At 30.4% G+C, this 22,500-nt stretch overlaps 1 protein-coding gene across 4 annotated transcripts in view; it reads right to left on the bottom strand.

The window, feature by feature from the left end:
- The window catches only part of LOC145268446 (opioid-binding protein/cell adhesion molecule homolog), a 1,056,730-nt gene that overhangs the window by 72,771 nt on the left and 961,459 nt on the right, over positions 1-22,500 (bottom strand). The gene's annotated exons all lie outside the window — the stretch shown is intronic.

The raw sequence follows: 22,500 nt of genomic DNA, 5'->3' as shown, positions 1-22,500 counted from the left end.
TATATATATATATATATTCTTCGAAATTCGTTGATTAAGGACTATCCACTTACTAAGTGTTTCCTTTTCAGATTTAATATGTTTTTAACTCTTTTTCAAAGTGTTTTAACATGTTTTATTAACTATTTGCTCTTATTATAAGCTCTAACTTCTACTTGGTTTTATCGAGCTTTTACATCAGGTGGAGATTACTTTATAAATATTAATCCTTTAATATTTAAGATATACCTTTGTTTTACCATCTTGGATCATTTTGGTAAATGTAATTGTTATTTTTATTTTATTATATATATATATATACAAATATATATATATATATGTATATACACACATACACACACACACACACACATATATATATATATATATATATTTATGTATCTATTTGACAAAGAACATTCATACGGTTTTTAACTTTCAAGATCTGATGAAAATATCACAGCTCAAATAATTATCTTGATTGTCATAAGCGCCATACGAATCCACACACTTTTGCCAACTCAGAACACGTGCATTTATGCCACTAAAATCGGTTTGGTAGTTATCAAGTCGCTTCTGGCGTTATTTATATCGCTTGATTCCTTGAAGAATATCTCACGCAGAAAGTTGCCGCGCCGCTTGAAAATGTAATAGTTTATTTAACCTCTACAGAGTTTGTTTAGCAACGTGCGTTCTGGCATCCTCGTGGTGGAGAAGTATGCCTCTTCTGTTGACTAAACTGGATATTGTTGTCGAAGTTTTGTGATGCATTTGTTCATTTGCTGATAGTACATATCCGCCGTAAGTGTTTTACGTGAATTCAAAGAACTGTAATGTATAAGACCGGACCGAGACCAGTAAAGAGTCACCATGGTATTATTTTGGTGCACCTCTGGCCTCGGGAAATGTCGTGGAGCTCTGCCGGCGTTTAACCACTCAGCTTAGTATTGCCAGTTATCGTAAGGAACAAACGTTTTCATCGCAAGTCACAGTCGAGAAAACGGGCCCTTCTTTTTTTTTGCACAGGCATCACCACATTATCAAGGCCAAGAGGCCACTCAAGGATAAGGGTTAAAGAGTGTACATTAGAAATTGGACAATATAGTAATCATTAGTAATGAAAATGTGGTAAATTTGATAACGTATATGGAACGGCTCATCAAGAACTTATTTACGTTAGACTTAAAGACAACCATATTGTAGTCAGCCGGAAAGCAGGAAAACGGAAGACAATTCCACAGGCGTGCAGTTCTTAGAAAGAAGCTCTGTTCATGGAATCTACGTTTAGGTTTAGGCACAGATAAAGAGTGGGCCCTTCTTGTTGCTAAAAAGAGTGAAAAGTTGCACTTCATAACAACGTTTTTTTTTGTCTTTCCAATATCTCTCCGTGATGTCATATTGTCGTATACGTTACGTGTAATTCGGGAGCAATTTCTCGAAGAATTGTGCGTGGATTAGCTTCGACTATGTCTTATGTTTGTGCCTAAGATTCTACATCCGATGGCCGACAACAACTTCCATCAGAAAGAATCATATCCCATCACGAAATTTCTTAAACCATCATATCCTTTGCGTTTACTAACGGTTCCTGCGAAAAAACATTGTGTTAATATTGCGGACTGTTTCTTCGTTGTCTAAACATAGCTTCAATTGGAATATGAAAATTGTAAACAAGTAGTAATAACTTTTACGTGGAACACCTTTTTGGAAGAACATATTAAAATGCGGACACAAAATGTTTATTAATTCATTAAAGGATACTACTATTGAATATTCTCATCATAAAACGATAAGCAAGCGGAGGTTAAGGAGCGACTAGAAACAAAAATAATATTACATATACATTGATTACCAACCTAATTTTCTAAAAACGTCTTCACGCACTTGTAACGGAATAGAATAAAGAGGTCCGGTTTACAGAATATATATTTTGTTATTTTGCCTAAGAAAGCAATCAGAAAATATTAAGTGCCAAGTAAAGATAGACTCGTAAAATTATTATCATACATCAATAATATAAGAAGGGTGTTCCAATAACTAATTTCTCCTATTTGTTCTTGAGCACGAATGTATCAAGAGGGGTTGCAAATTGCATTTTTATGATGATTGAACTCATTCATTATATACATGGAGTTTTCATATCTCTCTTGCATTTATTGACGGTTTCCAACTAAGAAAAACACGTCATAGACGTGCGTCATATGTACTGATAAGTCATTGAATTCTTGGCAAATTTGTATTGATAATGGCTTTTTTTAACATTTTTTGAATTAAGCACATGAAGCCCTTACGTGAGGAACGTCGTTCGTATGACAAAGCACACCGGATACATTCATTTACAGCCTTCGTTTATTCATGGCAAAAGTGCGTTGAGAATTTTGGTGAAAATGTATAAAAATGAATTCTGAAACAAAAAGTGCGGTGTGTTGTAATAGGACCACTACCAAAGCCGTTGCTCTTCAAATTTACTTTTGAAACTGCATGTACTTAGACAAATAACATTTAAAATGGGGCGTATGTTTGGTGAGCGGGTTTCATGTTATGTCAAGCGAACAACCTCGCAAAGTCCTTCAACACAAGTAGTAATGTTAACCTAAATTCTCATAAATTTCTAATATTTTTTAATCAATTTTTATAATCAATTTATTGATCTGAAGGTAAATCCTTAGCTTAGGCAGAAATGGCGAGAGCATAGGTGTGTATGAAACTTATACGTTTATCATTATGGTATCATACATACAGTGCTACTCTACCAACGCCTAAATAGTTCCACGTACGAATACTTGAGAAATATACAAAACTACTCTTATAAGGGTGACTTTGCCACGGTTGCGTTATAACCTCAGCCCGCGATTCAGTGCTGGAAATTGCTCGCTTGCTCGCTTGACATTTATGAGTATCAAGTTGGATCCGAATATGTAGAAACTAAGTAAATCCTTCCAGAAAATAAATAAAAACTCTTTATTGATGCATGTTTATTGTTTTTAATAATTGAGCAATAAGAAGCAGTCACAGTAGGTACAATCTTCAATAGTGCATTCAAGATCATTAAAATAGAAATTATAATAGAAAATATAGCATAAGTTATTCCCACAATACCGGCGTATTACTGATGCGATCAAACAAAAAACAAAGCTATTAGACTTTTATGAACACACAACGGAAAAAGAATTATACAGAAATAACTATGAGATGGTCCGAGAAAAAATATTAAAAAAGGAAACTCCAACAACGTTGTATACCCATTAAGTAAATTCCAATGATTATGCAAATAAAAAATAACATATTTGTGTGCTTCAATTACATTAACAACTATTGTAACATCAGCATTCATTAATGTATGACCTAATGCATTATTTCACTGAACACTGCACATGTAAATTGTAGAATCTGTTTTCATAGTAGTTTTAAATTGTGAAATGTTAGATAATAAATCAAGATTTTAATAACCCCTTTAAAAACCTGCATTGAAAATTACTACACACGTGTTATTTAATAATAGAAGCATGAAACTGCACTTATACTAATATGTAATTGATTGAAACCTAGTATTATGTGAAGAATACGCCTCAGAATTTATTTGCACAGAATAGTTGTTTATGTATGATTGTCGACGTGTAAGTCAATGAGTTTTTAATGAATGGATTATTTTTTATCTATGATATATATATATATATATATATATATATATATATATATATATGTATATATATATATATATATTTATATACATTGATATGCATGTATATATATATATATAAGATGTTTCAATCATCCTTATACACACAAACACACACACACACACATATATATATATATATATATATATATATATATATATATATATATATTATTATACTGTTGGTAGAATTTTTTCGTTAACTCATAGCAACAACACAATATGTCATTCGAAAGAGTGCCCAATGCATGAAACAGAGCAATATATTGATTGTTGGAGAGCTATTGGCTACACATTAGCAAACGTGTTTCAATGACCCCCTAGCAGGTAAAATCACCTCATCAGGCCAAAAACCATCTACCTTTGCAGATGATTTTTGGCCTGATGAGGTGATTTTCCCTGCTAGGGGGTCATTGAAACACGTTTGCTAATGTGTAGCCAATAGCTCTCCAACAATCAATATATATATATATATATATATATATATATATATATATATATATATATATATATATATATATATATATATATATATATATAACACGTACACATATATATATATATATATATATATATATATATATATATATATATAGCACACACACACACACATATATATATATATATATAATTTATTTATTTTTATTTTTTTTACTATAATTTGTACTCTCCCACGCGTCACTGTTATGCAATGTGGTTTAATAGGAAACATAACAAAAAGGAAATGAAAACATGTTTCTAATATATTTACGAGCCCAATATTTGCAAATACAGTGCATTCTGTGGTGTTCTATTTTCTCTGCAAATATAAAGATTTTATTATTTGCCGACTATAGAACATATAGTCGGTCATGAGAAAAACCATCAGTGTATAAACGTACGTTACACAATTGTAAAAACTACCTCTGAGTCTTGTTAATGTTTATTGCAAACGTCAGGCAAATTCTGAATTGCAATATCTTCATTTAAAATAATCTGTGAAACTCACGCATTACGTGTCCGTTGATAACCGTTCATTCTGAGGTTTACAGAGGGAAACTTTGAGGGATTTATATATATATATATATATATATATACATGTACTTGATCATGCACTGAAAAATGCTTGATACCGAATTTTAGCCAATTTTATTTGCATAAAGATATAGTGTTTTATCGATACTTTCTCAACAAATTAAGTAGGAGACCACTGCTTAGTCCAAAGTAGATAAGAAGGCGAAAAGAATGTAAAAACTGATGAGGAATAAGTTTTAAAAAGTAGTTGACAAAAATTAAATAAATATTATTTTCGGAAGTTTTTAATAGATAATTATTGCATATAATTATAAATATTAATGAGAATATTCGCCAAGCTTTTAGTTTCTCATCGTTGTTACCCCTTATAAAATATCAAAACGTCGTTAGAAACAAACACATTTTATTTATAAAATAAAATTTAAGTAAAATGTGATAATTTAAAAGAGATATATAAAACACGCATGTATACCATGAAAATACCATAATAAACGTCGAAACAATCGATGCAGTGGTTATTAATATAAATGATTACTCACAAATATTCTTCTACATTCTTTATATATATATATGCATATATATAAATATATATAAATATATATGTACATATATATATATATATATATATATATGTATATGCATATGCATATGTATATGCGTGTATATGTATACACCTGTCAATATATGTATACCATACTATCATATTTTCTAATGTCTACTGATAGTAGTGTCGCACAATTTTTGGATAAATCAATGCAGTTTGTCACAATTACATATATCGCTGAATATAAATTATTAATCGTCTTGTCTGGGCGCTGACAGTGTAGACTCGTACACTGTACATTAAAAATTCTAATATAAAAAAAACACATATTAAACCGAAGATAACGAACTTTTTTAGCATCCCAAATTCTTATTGTATTTTCATTACAAGCTTGTGTCGTTTTCAAACTATAAATAAAACAAATATATTTTCTATGTAAAAATCTACTTATATGATTTATATATCTCTTTGAAATTACAGCAATACATGAAAATAATTGTGTAATATGCTTTAAGGTACACTCCTCTACTTAAGTTCTAATAATTTTAGGTGAACAGCCAATTTGTATACGATAGTTTATGACACATAGAGGGTGTTTATTGAAATAAAGCACCATCAGTAACAAAAGGATTAGACACACCATACTTGTGGATATGATAAATATTAAATCTTTATTCAGGAAACCATTGATATTAAGGTTTTATGACAGTTAAGTAAAATTTATTTCAAACATTTTTAAAGGGCAGTATCAAGACAGGAAAACGTTCCACGTAACGGAATGACTGTGTGTAATGAAACAAAATATGCTTACTTTACGAAACAAATTGTGCGTATCAATAAATCGATAACATGTATTGACAGATAACAACAAACGCTTCGGAGAATAAATAAGCAGTCAATATGGAATCATGTAATACAATGCCAACATATGTAAAAATGAAGTGGCTTTTGTCGTCATCGCTAGGAAATCACAAGACACGGGCTATGTCTATTCAGTATCATTTACCGGACGATATTATCTGCTGATTCAGTGCATCTTGCTGACGATTTGTTCTTAATTTCAGCTGGCGAGACTTCTTACATTTACACATGGGATCTTGAAGAAAGTGAAAGGTCAACTATCTTCGCTGACCTTTGATGATTAATATCGAGCAACGGCATTTCCGCATCCTTACACAGGGGGACAGGTCAAGGAGAGGTTAATCGCTTTGAACGCGGAACCTGCCCACTTAAAGGGGTATTGGTTGCCGTAAACGAATTATCTAATTATTAACAGACTAGGTTTTTCTTAGTGTAGAATCTTTCGACAGGAGCGTCCCATTATTAGAGAGCGGTCCCTTAAAGAAGATTATATATATATATATATATATATATATATATATATATATATATATATATATATATATATATATATATGTATATATATGTATATATATATATATATATATAATTTATGTGTGTATTAATTTTTTTAAACATGATTATAAGTAGGTGCCAAATCTAATAATCAGTGATTAAGCTATTGCTAGCTCATTTTGTAATGCAAATATAAAATACAAAAATATATCTCTCTTTCTCTCGCTATACACCTATATAGTTATCTCTGTTTCTATCCCTCTTATTATTAATATTGCATATATATAGTATTATTATTATTATTATTATTATTATTATTATTATTATTATTATTATTATTATTATTGTTATTATTGTTATTATTATTATTATTATTATTATTATTATTATTACTATATTCACTAATTGGATATAACCGGCGTTGTCTGGTCGAAACATATTAGACCCCAGAAGGATTCGTAGCACACTATTAAATCAACACCAAATATATTAATTTATTTCTAAATGTGAGATAAAGGAGATCATGAAATTATATATAATTCTATAAAAATCAACTTGGATGTGGCTCTCATAGCTTGAAAGATAATTTGACTAAGGTAAATGATAGTTTTAATGACCGTAAATTACGTAACGTACAATCACTCAACCTCTGCATAGATAGTTGTGCTCTCTTTCTTTGGCCGCTATATATGTATATATATATATATATATATATATATATATATATATATATATATATATATATATATATCTCTAGTAATGTGATTGATCATTTAAAATTTAAAAATCAAATTATAATTAAATTAAAAATCCGTATCATGAGAAGGAACAACAACAAAATCATGTATTTGTACGATCGTTTCGGAAAACAGTGTTTTTATTGTGGTAGACATCAAGTTACGGACAATAATTATTACATATATTTTTAAAAACCAAGGTTTCCTCATCAGCAAATTGTGAAGGGTTTTTATTAAATTTAAAGGACACCATAAATAAACCTAGCATTAAAAGTAAGGCAGATGTATCTTGCGCATCCTTATAGCAATTTCACTGGACAAAATTGTTGAGAAAAGTCCATCTCGGTCGGACGTGATCTTAAGTATCCAGTGGACCTGAAAGCCATGTTGTTCGACTTGGTTGAAAAGAAAACTTTTATTTCGTTTTCAATCATATTTTTAAAAATTAAATTAGCTCTAGGATATTAACCTATCGAGCTTATTATATATCTAAATTACAACGAGCACTTTTTCTTTCCTGTATTGTAATTAAACTAGTAATGTCACTATTACATTAAAATACACTCTGCTCTTTAGACTATTGTTCTAATCTCCTTTATATATATATATATATATATATATATATACATATATATATATATATATATATATGAATATATATATATATGTATATTATATTTTTACCGCTATATATATATATATATATATATATATATATATATATATATATATATATATATATATATATGATTGTTGAGCTGGATTAAATCCGACGATATGAAATAAAATGGAGGTGGAAGGACCTGGATACTCAACGTTTCGCCCGATTTATGCGGGCTTCTTCAAGAGGGATGGTCATTGGCGAGAGAGTCGGAGGATTGGGGATATATATAATGATGGGGGAGAGCAGCGTGTTTTCCTTATATAAATTAGATGCCATTTTTTTTTTAATCTCTACGATATTTTATCTTTTAGACGTAATCCACTACACTAGTTTACTCTAATTTAGTTTGTTTTTTATTTTTTCTCTCGTAAAATGTATATACATGTACATATGACATCTAATTTACATAAGGAAAACACGCTGCTCTCCCCCATCATTATATATAGCCCCAATCCTCCGACTCTCTCGTCAATGACCATCCCTCTTGAAGAAGCCCACATAAATCGGGCGAAACGTTGAGTATCCAGGTCCTTCCACCTCCATTTTATTTCATATATATATATATATATATATATATATATATATATATATATATATATATATATATATATATATATATATATTATATCATATTATATTGCAGTTGCAAGCAAACTGAAAGGGGTTTGAATATCATCAGACTGTGGGTTACGTAAGTCACATTTGATTATCTATTTATATTTATCTTTACTTATTCTCTGGCTTTTCGTATAACATTGTAAGATCTCTCACCAAGAGTGATAGAAATATAAAAGAGCGCGTATGGACGCGGGCAAGAAAAGCAACAGTCGCAGCAACTGCAGCAGCAGCCTCATAACACATATGCTAATTACCAAGTTTGCCTGAGCTTGCGTCACGAGAATAAAATAGGAAAAAAGAACAGCACGTGGTCGAGCAAATGAAGCGGTGGGATTTTTTTTCCTCTCGTGTTCGGCGAGAGAAAAATGCACCATGTTGTATAGGAGTATAAAAATAAACGCAGCGAGCGTGAAATTGATGTTTCTCATTGTGCTTGCATCGGAACATGTTTAAGCTGGTTTCGAGACTGGAAAATTTTTAATCCTATGACAGATTATATGAAAAGTAGATAACAAACAAACAACAACAAAAAAACAAGAAGCAGACATTGTTTTGAAAGTAACACGAATAAATGCCTTTTCTTACAAAAGGAACAAGTCACAATTTTGACATTTTTCCTTTTTATGTGCTAGTTTCTTGTCGCTGTTGTCGGAGAGTGTGAGTTTGAAAGGTTTGAAATTTAAACATTTTATTATCTTATTTTTATTTGTGTTTTTATATTAAAAAGTAAATTCGTAATTGCTTGAGCAGTAATTAATATTTCTGTAAACTATTTATACTTATATTTCAAAGGTATACATTCATGTATATATATATATGTGTGTGTGTGTGTGTGTGTGTGTGTGTGTGTGTGTGTGTGTGTGTGTGTGTGACTTTGTTGTGAATGCGATGAGTCGCTACCAAACCTTTTTGATTATAAGATCTACATAGTTGCAAACCTCTAAATAGAGGCATGCGACCTGGAGAATACGAGCATTTTTTATTCCACCAAAATTGTTGCTAAATTGTCAACCTTGACAAATAACAGTTGACAATGACAGATTAATAAAACATTACGTCTATAAATAAAATAATAAAACATTACACATATGAATAAAATAATAAAATATTACGACTATAAAGAAAAATCAAATAGTGCGCCTATAAATAAAAAATTAAAATATTACGCATATAAATAAAGAATAAAACATTACGCATATAAATAAAAATAAAACATTACGCATATAAATAAAAAAATAAAACATTACGCCTATAAATAAAACATAAAATATTACGTCTATAAATAAAACAAAACATTACCTCTATAAATAAAAAATAAAACATTACGCCTATAAGTAAAAAATAAAACATTAGGCCTATTAATAAAAAATAAAACATTACGCCTATAAATAAAAAATAAAATATTATGCCTATAAATAAAAAAAAACATTACACCCATACATAATAAATAAAACATTAAGCCTATAAATAAAAAAATGAAATATTACGCCTATAAATACAGAATGAAATATTACGCCTATAAATAAAAAATATAATATTACGCCTATAAATAAAAATAAAATAATTACAAGAAAGCTTCTCTACCACCAATAGCAATTGCTTAAGACCCATTATCCGATAGTGCTTTATTAAAACTCCTCGGCCTAACGTTCACAGGAAATGTGAGTTGGAACCATTACATTGAGAGCATTGTCCGAACCGCTGAGTAGAAGGTAGGTTCGCTCTACAGTGCTAAAAAGCTGTTATATACTACATACACACACACCCATATATATATATATATATATATATATATATATATATATATATATATATATATATATATATATACACATATATATGTATATATATTTATGTATATATATGTATATATATATATATATATATATATATATATATATATACACATAATTTTCCTCTCATTCACAACGCTATGACCCCGTTTTAAAATGTACAACTATTTTTTCTGTTTCTGAAATGGAACAATGTCCTACATTTCATTACATCTGTAATCTATTTTCACATATCTGTGCTAGTGTTTTTTTATTTCCTTAATTCATTTATCCAGAGAAAGTCTGGGAATTACGACACAAAATGAATGAACACATAGCTTGTTTTTTGTAACCTTTATATTTAACCCTTTATATATATATATATATATATATATATATATATATATTTATTTATATATTTATATATACATAAGTATATGCATGTTTCTCTACAAAATTATATATATATATAATATTATATATATATATATATATATATATATATATATATATATATATATATATATATATATATATATGGATATATAAATATATATATATACATAATTTTTGCTCGGCCCGCGGGACTTTTTTTTAAAGCATGCCATAGCTATACAGAATTAAAGAATTACTGCATACCCTTTTGATATAGTTATAATAAAGTTTTATTTTAATCCTTGAGTTAATTCCTGCAGTGTAATGTGGTGGCATTTACTAAACTTGTTACTTTAAAAATAATTTATTTATTATCTCAATCTCGGAGGATTGTCAGTTTGCTGACTGAAGACAAAACGAGTTGCTGTATAGATCCAATCAGACATTTTGTGATGATACTTATAGTGCGTGTTAATAAAATGCACATAAACTCATGAACTGTCAGTTAAACGACGAATTGATGAAAGTGCAAGAAAATATGGGGATTTTTTTTTTAAAATAAGTCACCACATATCAAGGTCCGGAGGACACTCGAGAATAACTGTTACAGAGTGTACGTAATGAATTGGGACAATAGCGTAATAATTCTGAGGAGGCTATTTTTTTATGAATAAATTATTTATCAAGACAGTCCAATAAGAACATATTTATAGTGGATTTCTAGACGACAATAGTGTAGTAAGATTGACAACAGATCAAGTAAAAAGAGTTATAAAGGCGGGCAGTTTAGGAAATCTAGATTTGTTCATGGAATTCATTATTAAATATAAGCATCGATAGAGGGTTGGGTTTGGGATAGAGGAATGTTTTTGATTTTTATTAAATATAGATTGAAGATCAGTCGAGCACTTGCATTGAAAATAAAGGTGACTTTATATTGTATAGGTAGAAATAATTACGGTGTCTTGCAGATAATGCGTTACATACTGTATTCTAGAAGTGAAAAAACATAATTAAGCTTAATCGAACCTACTCTTAGATTCGTCATCAAATCATTGCGATTTCAATTGTATTTTCTGCCAGAGGTTTATTTTCAAGCGTTGCCTTTATTTATTTTTCAGACATCTTACTCTAAAATGAATTCTGTTTACAAATCACGCAATATGTTGAGTTTCAAACCATAAAAATAATAACATGAACAACTGTCCTAGTTTTCTTCTCTTAACACACTTTCTTGTGAAATTACTTCCGTACAACGCAACCGTGGAATTGACCGACGAACGTACTTTTGTTGTTGTTGTTCTTGCGGCAATAACGCTGTCTGCTTTCTGTCCGCTCATCGATAAATCACCAAGGCTGTCGTGTTTTACAGCTTTTTCGATGTGTGAGTGAGAGAACTGTTCTCTTTATGTTTGTTAAAAAAAAACAACGTTAATCAAGATGGCGCTGAAAATTTTCTTGCTGTGAACAGGTCATTAATATATAAAATAAAACAAACAATAGGGGTGTGTTGATGCTTTGTCATTAATATTTTTGTATGAAATGTTTTAATTCAATTTAACTTGATTATTTTCATTCGTTTTTATTATATTTTTGTTTAGTACAAGCTTTCATTATTTTCGGTCATTTAAATTGTAATGTTTTCTGTCTTTTTTTTATTTTTATAAGACACCGTTTCTAATGTAGCCATACATATTCACGCGGTTTTATTTAGATTTCATAAGATAATTACGAAAACATCTTGAGGCTAAAAAATGACGATTGTAAAAATGTGTTGAGAGATGAAAAATGGCTAGTATATTGTTTTGAATACCGGGTTTACTAATATATATATATATATATATATATATATATATATATATATATATATATATATATATATATACATATATATATGTGTGTGTGTATATGTATATATGTATATAATTGCATATATATGTATATATGTGTATATATACTAAATGTATATATATGTCCATGTATGTATATATATATATATATATATATATATATATATATATATATATATATATAACCATATATATAAATATATAAATATATACATAAATGTATATATATATATATATATATATATTTATATATATATATATATATATATACATATAGTGGATGAAAATGCGTCTGGTGTATTCGTCGAAAAACCCTTATTTAAAAATACAAAATTAAAGAAAGTGCAGTCTTATTTCGACAAAAGTTAATATGTTTCAACAGTCTAACATGATATAGTTATTATAATACTTTTTTCATCGTACAAAAATGGATTTCTGGAATATCAAATCAACAAAAGATCAGAGCGCGTTCGAAATTACTGTTTATCTTTAGAGCGCAAGGAAACCTAGTACTTGACTTTTACATTTTAAACTTTAACTAAATTTCCTAAATTCATACAAGATAGTGGTTTCTCTATATTGCAATGCAATCTTCAATGCATTGTGGGCATAGTTACTGCAATATGTCTCCGACTAGAGCAAACCGTCGATTTTTTGATTGGAAGTTTTTCGATTTTACAGATATCGATAACAAAAATATGGATGTGTAAAACATTTATTATCCTCATTCAATCTTTGCAAAAGTCGGATCTTTGTACGAGTAATTATTAATTAAATCTGAAATCGATTACAAATAGATTTACCTATGTATTCATCTGAGATCATCACAAAATAAATTGTATAGTATAATAGAGCCAACTAGTGTAAGGAAGCATAAGCATGTACAAAATAAGTCATTGCATTTAAATCATAAGAGATTTTACAATAAAATTAATATGTGTGTCCAAGGAAAATGTGTAATATTATGTTCGTTTCATAAGTATACCAGAATAACCATAACGGTAATGTATCATATTGTATATATTTATTACTATAAAAGATCTCCAGATGAAGCGTAAGGCCACCAAACCTAGAATCTTGAAACTGTCGAATGGGAAGATATTCATTAACTGAAAATTCTTATAAAAACTTAAAATGATAATATTGCCGACGCTTTATGAGTCATTTTTGGTGATAATTTGAAGAAAGTCCTTAATTATCAAATTAGTAACAAAATTCAGACGATTTCGTTAAATTACTAGTTTGATAACACATTAATAATGTTATAATGCCATTTCCAGATATAGAACTAAACAAGCTTTAGTAAAGTGGAATTATACATCAGTAAGGAAATGTTTTTGAAGTCACTACTATATAAATTATAACCAATCATATATGTTTTGGACAGGTACACATTACGTACACCCCCCCCCACACATATATATATATATATATATATATGTATATTTATATATATATATATATATGATTATTACAACGTCTTGTCAGACGAGTGCCACTCCCTCAGACACTTAGAGTCCACAGGACCATTTCAATAGACAGATGGCTAAGAGAGTATCTATACACGGATGATGTTACATAATCTTAACTTTGTACGACAGCAAAGTCTCTCTCTCTCTCTCTCTCTCTCTCTCTCTCTCTCTCGGTTTAAAATGTTGAGATGCAGCAACAAGCAAGAGCAAGATACCCATCAACAAATTAAGCTGCAGACAAGCTTAATGCGGGAACTGGTCTCCCGCTTTATAGTTTTCTTTTATATCAGAGATTAGCTTCTCCTAGAAAGGTTCCCTTCACCACGGCTTACGGGACCCCTTTCCGCCCCAACAAACATACACACACACACACACACACACACACGCACACACACACGCACACACACAAATATACACGGTGCTAGGTGGCCATTGACCCAGAAACAGGGTTCATTCGCCCTTTGTATGCATATATATATATATATATATATATATATATAAATGCTTCCTTCAGTCTTGACAGACTATGGATACCCACGGTAAGGGTGCCTGCGCGTGAAATTTTTGTGGCAAGAGTTGCGCAATCTTAAACCACACCTTTCCTGAGGAAACGTTTTTGAATACCAGTGGCGAGACGAGGTTCAGGACGACTGGAAACAATGCCGAGATAAGCGGAAAGTACATACAGCGCCTAGAATTCCCAAATGGTCACACATCTGGTATTAGCCAGGCTCAACGTTGCTTAACTTCGGTGATCTGACGGAAACCAGTGTGTTAACGTGATTATGCCGCATATATATATATATATATATATATATATATATATATATATATATATATATATATATATGCCTTCCTAGAAGAGACACTTTATGAAAGGATAGAGCAAAAGTATGGGCACAATATAAAAACTCTCTTCATACAATCTTGGAAAAGACCCTTACAATCGCCTTCCTAGAAGAGACCCTTTATGAAAGGGTAGAGCAGAAGTACGGTGACAATATAAAAACTCTCTTCATAAAATCTTGGAAAAGATGTCTAGACGAGTGATTTATCCTTTGGAGAACCTCATGGGGGATATCAAAGAACTCCACACTTTACTACAAAATAAAAAAAAATAAAATTCACACTAGAACAAAGCCCCACAGAACTATATTTCCTAGACATCCTAGTCACAATAAAAAACAAAAAACCTAATCACAGACATCTACCACACACCCACAGAGACTCAACAATATTTCCACTTCAAAAGCCACCGTCCTAAAAACTGTCCAAAATCAATACACTACTGCCTAACACGTAGAGTCTGCACCATAGTAACAGACAGACACCTCCGTTCAACAAGACTGAATGAACTACAAATAACACTGTGAAAAGAGGATATCCACTACCAATGAAACAGAAAGGTATTGAACTGGCTGAAAAAATTCCAATAGACCAACTAAGAACCCCAAAAGAACACGACAAAGACCAAATTTTTGCATAGGTCTCTACACACAGCACAAACAACCCAGAACTATTCACACAGATAACAAAAAAACCTTATCCTCCTCAATCAGAACCACAAACAAAACAACATACTTAAAACAACAACAATAATAAAAAGCAAACGCCAACCCAAAAATTTAAAACACATCCTAACTTCCTCAAAACCCGTCCCACATACTACAAAAGGGGTTACAAAATACAACAAACCGCGATGTGGAGTATGTGACAAAATAACACTGTGCAACAAATTTGAATTGAAAAAAAAGTACGAGACATATAAGACCTGTTTCGGTGTAAGAAAAGTATGCTGATTCCAAATCTGACATTTATTTCTCTGGATTAGGTACCATTTTCATGTACTTTATTATTAATTATTTTGAAAAAAAAACACCGAATTTACCAGTTTAAACAACATTTGCCCTCTTAACTCTCTTGTGTAGAGTGTCATCATCCTTTTTTTAAATTCCAGCAGTAGTCTGCCAACATACCAGTGTTCCATTTTCCTTTAAAACGTTTTTCTATTAATGAAATATCTTGATGGAACCTTTCGCCATGTTCATCACTCATATGGCCAAGATTCTCAGCAAAAAAATCCAAATGAGAGTGGAGCACATGAACTTTTCGAGACATGTTACATCCCATATTATGAAAATGATGCAATAGATCATTAACAACTTGCACATAGTCTTCTGAACGATGTTTTCCCAGGAAGTTATCACAAACTTTCTTGAATGACTCAAAGGCACATTTTTCTTTTCTCGTGAAATGTGTGTTAAAAGTTTCACCAAGAACAATTTTTCGAATTTGGGGACCTATGAAGATACCTTCTTTTATTTTAGTTCGACTTAATGAAGTAAACTTTTCTGCAAGATATGCAAATGCCAAGGAATGCTTGTCTAGTGCTTTCACAGTAAGTAAATTTTCAGAAAAGAATGTATAAAATGCCCCTTTATGCTTAAAACATTAAAATACACAATAATCCCGTCTTTATTGTAGTTTTTAGTTAAAAAATACTTCATTAAATGGATATCTATTTTTAACCCTCAGATTTTTTCCCGTGCCCTACAAATAAGGTTCTGCGGCAGGTTTTAGCTTCTTTTCCTTGATTTTGTTAGCCTACATTAAAAAATGCCTTTCTTGACGAATGCCATGGCTTTTCGGAAGGTGGTGAACACCAAACCATGTGCTACAGCATTATGTTTTTACTTTTGAAAAAATTAGCCCTTGGTCTAGAAAATATTATGCTAACCAGGATAGCTCTGTCATCTAGCCCTCTTAAATCTGGAAAAATAGCTCATTCTGGCTGACTTTAGCAAATACATGATTCAAATAAATGATTTAACAAATACTGTAAATAATATGTGTACATTAAACTGTGTTTTTCTCTTAAGATTTATAATTTAATACACATAATATGTGACTGCAAAGTCGTAAGTAACCCATTTTTGACGTTTTTACTGAACTTTACGACTGTGGCAATTTTGCACAAATTATACCTAATTCAACAAAAAGAAAGCCAGAAATAAAATTTCCACGTTACTAGGTATACAAAAATTGCTGCAGATATCCTGTACTTTTTTTTAGTGTTGCACAGTGTAATAGAAGGTAACACATACACATTCACAATCCCAACACAAACATTCAAAATAAAAAAGGATCTAAAGTGCACCTCCAGAAATGTAGTATATGCACTAAGATGCACAACATGCAATAAATCCTACATAGGCGCTACCAAAAATGTCAGCAATAGAGTGCCCTTACATAAGAGCAACATCAAAATTGCAGATAACAGACACCTCTATGTTTCAAAACACGTACACACATGCAGTGGAAACAGCTTCAAAATAATGGCAATCTTCCAAACAGACAATTATTTTTATTTACTTACACAGGAAAAAAAACCTTCATCACCAGATTAACTCCTGAACTGAACAGAGCCAAATACCATCACACAAAAACATGAAATGCAAGGTACACTCGCATGCACATCCATACACATACATATATACACCCCCACACATAAATCAGAACCGACACATTAATACACACACACGTGCACGCATACAACCACACACAGACATAACACCACTATCTCTAATACAACACACTGAACAATACCAACCCTACTTAACCTCGAAACCACCACCACTAGAAAACACCTAGAACCATAGTATAATATCTGTTCCAACACCTTGTTCCCTCGTCAGTGAGTAGAGGAGAACCCCCTCATGACTGAAACAACTATCATCCCTTCTAACATCCCGCTCCCATACCTATACCCCCTCCTATTGCCCCCCACTAGGAACCGATCCTGGGTCTGACCATACCCACATGTGGAGACAAATAAATAGAAACATAAAAAAATCCCCTATACATATTTTAAATACACCCCTCTTTCTAAACAAACATAATATATGGAATACCCGAAAAGACTAAAACGAAAAATCACAATACTAAAATCCAAGAATCCAAAAAATATATATCAAAATAGAATGAAACACTCCTACCCTTATTTCAGAATAGTTGGCCCCTTCCTCCTCATACATACACATTAGTAAATGACTCGGATCACAGTCACCTTCCTCAGGAAGACAATAACCTCATAATACTATAAAACAGTATATACATTCTCAAACCAATAAAAGCAAACACACACGCACACACGCGCGCGCACACACACAAACACACACACCAACCCACTACCCCACCCTAAAGGAAAAGCAACAGAAAGAGAGAGTGACTACAACCAGGTCAGCGACCTGGACACGTCCAATAAAAGAGCAATAAAAATTGAACATGCCAATGAATAATAGACACTTGCAAGCCTCCACCCATTGGAAACACTTCCAATGAACCACGGAAATTGCCATTTGCACATCTCCAACACATTTGAAAATAATTTCTGACGAGCACGCTTCACAGAACGTCTGAAACGCGCGTAAAAAACGATTTCAATGACTTAAAAACATTATTACAATGATCCAAACATAATTCTCAATGAAAACCCAAGACATGGAATAATAAAATAATGTTAAAAATACATATTGTTGGGGACTACTCCCTTATTTAAATATACATACATCTTTCTTTCGTTGGAATTTCTTAACCCATTTTATATATATATATATATATATATATATATATATATATATATATATATATATATGATATCTATTATCTTATTGTCTTATATATTTGTTCACCTAACAGATTGTTTTTTGTTATTGTTGTATATATATCGTTGTATATATTTGTTCACCTAACATATTGTTTTTTTATTGTTGTATATATATATATATATGTATTGTTGTATATATTTGTTCAACTAACAGATTGTTTTTTATTGTTGTATATATATTGCTGTATATATTTGTTCACCTAACAGATTGTTTTTTCTATTGCTGTATATATTTGTTCACCTAACATATTGTTTTTTATTGTTGTATATATATATATATATATGTATTGTTGTATATATTTGTTCAGCTAACAGATTGTTTTTTTATTGTTGTATATATATATATATATATTGCTGTATATATTTGTTCACCTAACAGATTGTTTTTTTCTATTGTTGTATATATTTGTTCACCTAACAGATTGTTTTTTCTATTGTTGTATATATTTGTTCACCTACCATATTGTTTTTTATTGTTGTATATATATGTATTGTTGTATATATTTGTTCAACTAACAGATTGTTTTTTCTATTGTTGTATATATTTGTTCACCTAACATATTTTTTTATTGTTGTATATATATATATATATGTATTGTTGTATATATGTGTTCACCTAACAGATTGTTTTTTCTATTGCTGTATATATTTGTTCACCTAACATATTGTTTTTTATTGTTGTATATATATATATATATATGTATTGTTGTATATATTTGTTCAACTAACAGATTGTTTTTATTGTTGTATATATATTGCTGTATATATTTGTTCACCTAACAGATTGTTTTTTCTATTGCTGTATATATTTGTTCACCTAACATATTGTTTTTTTATTGTTGTATATATATATATATATATATATATATATATATATATATATATATATATGTATTGTTGTATATATTTGTTCAACTAACAGATTGTTTTTTTTATTGTTGTATATATATTGCTGTATATATTTGTTCACCTAACAGATTGTTTTTTTCTATTGCTGTATATATTTGTTCACATAACATATTGTTTTTTTATTGTTGTATATATATATGTATTGTTGTATATATTTGTTCAACTAACATATTGTTTTTTTTATTGTTGTATATATATATTGCTGTATATATTTGTTCACCTAACAGATTGTTTTTTCTATTGTTGTATATATTTGTTCACCTAACATATTGTTTTTTATTGTTGTATATATATATATGTATTGTTGTATATATTTGTTCAACTAACAGATTTTTTCTATTGTTGTATATATTTGTTCACCTAACATATTGTTTTTTTTATTGTTGTATATATATATATATATATGTATTGTTGTATATATTTGTTCACCTAACAGATTGTTTTTTTCTATTGCTGTATATATTTGTTCACCTAACATATTGTTTTTTTTATTGTTGTATATATATATATATATATATATATATATATATGTATTGTTGTATATATTTGTTCAACTAACAGATTGTTTTTTATTGCTGTATATATATTGCTGTATATATTTGTTCATCTAACAGATTGTTTTTTCTATTGTCTTATATATTTGTTCACCTAACAGATTGGACGCCGAACACGATAAAATCAGGGAAATATTCATCAATAATGGTTATCCTGTTGACCTTCTTGGTGACTGTATTTTCAAAAAGGTTGCGAATTTTAAATCCCCTAAAATGTGTGTACCTTTCAAATGCCCGGTTTATTAAAAATCAACGAAATTTGACGAAAATAGTAACAGACTTTCCAAACAGATTCGCAGAAATATTTATGACTGCGTTTGTTCTGTGTCCTTGCGTTTGGTATATACTACGAGACTTGCATTTCCTTATTTTCGCAAGGATAGTTTGCCTTACATCAAAAATAGCAATATTGTATTTCAATTCAAATGTCAATGCGATGCTGGTTATGTTGGGCGAACATCCTTGCATCTTTTGAATTGTATAAACCAGAATGTTCCATCGAAGATCAGACAAGAGAGGATGGGGTCTGGTAGTCTTTCTCCGCGAATTAACGACTATCCACTTATCTAGTGTTTCCTTTTTAGATTAAATATATTTTTTAACTCATTTTAAGGTGTTTTTTAACATGTTTTCTTAACTGTTTGCTCGTATATATATATATATATATATATATATATATATATATATATATATATATATATATAGTGTATTTGGAGGAGGGTTAGACCTGGAGTATAAAGAACAGAGTTTATTTTATGTATGAATAAATGTATTATTACTTGTAAAAGAAAAGAGTGTCCATTGTTAACACAAACAACAAACATTATCACACAAACAAACACTCACTCACACACACATACGCACACACCCACATATATATATAATTTCATGTCAATATTATTCAGAGGTAAACCTCTCAATAAATGTATAGTTGTATACAAAAAGGTTCATTACCAAATTAGAATAAGTTTTAGGTGTTATATATATTTCAAGTTAAATGTAGGTATCGCAATAGGTCGATAGGTGTGTTGCGTCAATTTGTTTTAAACAACTAGAGATACACCAGGTGATATTGCCTTACCAAAAGCTAGCCATTAATGTTTGTGTATATATACATATATATATATATGTATATATATATATATATATATATATATATATATATATATATATATATAATTGTAGCATTTTTTAGATTAGTGCTGTCTTAGTCGCATATGTTGCATCAAATAGCCCTTCATGTATGCTCAAAAGCTTATTGGCAGGCTGACAGTGTATTTACATGCCCAGTTACAAGACATGACACGCAGCAGTCAACATCTTTACAGGATTGAAATATCTGAATCAGAAATCTTTTCTTTGCGCACAAACATATGCTATTTATGTCGTGATGCAAACCTGCAACCTCACTGCATATCACACACACTTTACTCTCAGGTCTGGGTTACGATATTATTTAAGTTTGTGTTTTGCACATACATTGCATTCGGATAAATAAGTCCTACGTTTCACAGATTTGCATTATCGCCTAAGAAATTCTCTGATTTTCTTGTCCAAAATGCCCTTTTAAGGCTTGAAACCTCTACTCGTTCGGCATTGAGAGAACCAAAAATCTTTTTTTTTCCAATAGCTGCTTTATTCCATAATAAACTGTATGAACACTCGTATACATCGGATTGCTTTGAGCCCATCCTTGCAGCTTTTTGGGGGCTTACGTTTTCGACGCTTACTCCTCGCATGTGTTTTTTATTTAGAAGGCGATCAAAAACCTTACATACAAGATGTCCAACCCAGCGACACTTTGCAGTTTTAATCATGGATTTCAGGCTCTGACACAGTAATATATATATATCTATACCTGGTGTGTTCTGTTCATTTTTGTTGTTTAAAATTCTTCCCATTATCTTGCGATGGGAGTGTTTTAGAACTCTCATCTGTCTCTAGTGGGTTGTACAAGTTTCCTCGGCATTAACGTATTCCGTATGAACACTTTTATTGATAGTCCACACACCAAACTATTGCCCGCTTCGAATAGGGCTGCAATAAACATGTTGTACTTTCCAACATCTTCTGGAACGATCCATGGTAAGGTTTTCCTGACCAAGTGGAGAAGAAAACCACATGGAGCAAAGTGTGGGGGTTAGGATGTTAGGGACTGTCTTGATATCTCTCTTAGTCAGAACACCTTTCCTTCTGATCACCTCTTAGCACTCTTGGGACAAACTTCCAGTAAATCTTCTGCATCCTCAATTAATCGCAAATATTTGCGTACAGTTTCTACCGTGACATCAAACTGTGAACTAATTGTCTT

This window comes from Euprymna scolopes, chromosome 4 (genome assembly GCF_053919585.1).
Source record: "Euprymna scolopes isolate OS-2025 chromosome 4, ASM5391958v1, whole genome shotgun sequence".
Classification (NCBI taxonomy): domain Eukaryota; kingdom Metazoa; phylum Mollusca; class Cephalopoda; order Sepiida; family Sepiolidae; genus Euprymna; species Euprymna scolopes.
This window is presented reverse-complemented; position numbering and strand designations above follow the sequence as displayed.